Source organism: Cygnus atratus, chromosome 16 (genome assembly GCF_013377495.2).
Source record: "Cygnus atratus isolate AKBS03 ecotype Queensland, Australia chromosome 16, CAtr_DNAZoo_HiC_assembly, whole genome shotgun sequence".
In the NCBI taxonomy this organism is placed as follows: Eukaryota; Metazoa; Chordata; class Aves; order Anseriformes; family Anatidae; genus Cygnus; species Cygnus atratus.
In genome coordinates this window covers 11,690,059-11,692,016 of record NC_066377.1, presented here as the reverse complement: position 1 = coordinate 11,692,016, position 1,958 = coordinate 11,690,059, and the positions used below count along the sequence as shown (strand labels likewise).

The following is a 1,958-nucleotide window of genomic DNA, read 5'->3' as shown; positions in this document are numbered from 1 at the left end:
GAACATTTTGTCTGCAATGCTACACCAGCATCATGACAGCAATTGGGAAGCCTGGGATGTTACATGGGCAAAAAAGAACAGCAGGACACCAAGAAATGCTCCAGGTTGTTCTCTCTGGGGAAGCTTTATAAATGTCCTTGGAGAGGCCCCAGGTTCAGCCAGGGCGGAGATGACATGGGTAAAGAGGCTATATTTCACCTAAAGCTACCAAGGAAGGAAAAGTGAGCAAAGACCAGCCTTTCCAAGGCTTAGTAGCAGCAGAAGAGGAAGAGGAAGGTGTGTGATGTTTGGGAATGGCTATGAAGAATTCTGCCCTGCCTGATGCTGGACAAGAGCTTTAGGAGAGCAAAGGGAGCATGCTGTGAACATCACACACCTCCATCAGATGCTCCTCCATGCTTCCAGCTGGGATGAGCTCAGAAAACTTTGACTATTTTGAAGGATGAAGGAAGCAGCTTTTGGTCATTTAAGTCTTTTGGTCTGGCCCTGCTCAGCATCTCCTCCGCTAGGAGGACGTGCCCATACCAGGCTCCTGGGAGGGGTCCCTTCAGACCTTGCTCACGCCATCAGTTTTAGGGTCTCCCTGGGCAGGGGAAGGAGGGACCATGTCCCACAGATCACCTACTGGGTGTCCTCACCCTGTCCTTTGCTCCACGGGAGCTCCATGGTGCTGTCCCCTGCCATCGTGGCTGCAAGCCCACAGTGGGGGCGAGGGCTGGGAGGTGCTGCAGGAAGCTGCTTCAGCGTGCAGAGCAGCCCCAGCCCATCACAAAGGTTTTGTTTTCATCTCTAAGTAGCTGAAGCGCGTGTGCCTATCAGTAAATCTCCATCATCCCAACTGCAGCGTGTTTCCTCAGATAACGGTGCTGCGTGATGGCAATTATGTTTCCATTTGTTATGGGAAAAGTTAATACGCAGAGTGGCAGAAATGTTATTCATCCTCTGTTAATTATGAGCTACTTACTGGAGGGAATCATGCAAAAATAACAACAGAAAAAGTGTAATCAAATAAAATAAAGGGGAAGCGTGCCTCCGTGCTGGGTGGAATTACTCCTGTGACGCTCTGCCACCAATTATCGCTAGCAGCACCGTGTGGCCCGGTGTGGGACCTCGCTGCAGCTGGGCAGCACCGTAACTCCCTGGGAAGATCCACGAGATCCTGCCGGCGGGCAGGCGCTGGGGACAGCCACCAACACACCCCTGGGACCGGGCCTGCCCCAGCTCTGTCCCTGCATGTCCCAACGTGGGGCCGCACATTGCTGAGGGGGAGCTGCAGGAGGGTCCCAGCAGAGCCCCAGCTGGATCCAGGAAATCTAGATGTTGCTTTTTCATTCACTTATTTATTTATTTTTCCACTTTGCTGTGATTTTCCCAGGAAAGATGCAGCGGGAAAGAAAAGGGTGGGGTCACTATTAGGGGTTGCCACAGGGCTCCAGGCCCAGGAGCAGTGCCCGCTGGCCTTGTAGGCCCAGGGCCAGACACCCAGCCCAGGGCCACAGCTCCCACATGGTCTAGCGGTTAGGATTCCTGGTTTTCACCCAGGCAGCCCGGGTTCGACTCCCGGTGTGGGAAACCCCAATATTTCATCTTGCTGTGCCCATTTTGGGGCTTTGCAGGATGAGGGAGACACTGGTGTGACTGGGGTGACGGGCACAAGGTGGAGCAGGGGAAGCTGGCAGTAGGATTTTATCACCAGGCGGTGCTGAGGCACTGGAAATGAGTCCCAGGGAAATGGGAGTCTCTGATCCCAGAGATACTCCGAACCCAGCTGAACAAGGCCCTGAGGGAGCTGTTCAAGATGGACCTGCTTGGAGCAAGAGGTTGCAGAAGAGGCCTTCATAGCATACTTCTGACCCAGATTTTTGTAAGATTCCCTCATTTCATGGCTTCAAGAGCCAGCCAGCAGCTACCCCCTTACAAGGGCTGTTCTCCCAGCCCTTGAGGTGACTTGTCCTAAC

The 1,958-nt window shown here is 53.6% G+C and overlaps 1 non-coding gene across 1 annotated transcript; it reads left to right on the top strand.

Moving 5' to 3' along the window:
- The first annotated feature begins 1,500 nt into the window (after window positions 1-1,500).
- On the top strand, window positions 1,501-1,572 carry TRNAE-UUC (transfer RNA glutamic acid (anticodon UUC)). Its single transcript has one exon. It is a non-coding gene; the product is annotated as a tRNA-Glu (tRNA).
- Window positions 1,573-1,958: the final 386 nt, after the last annotated feature.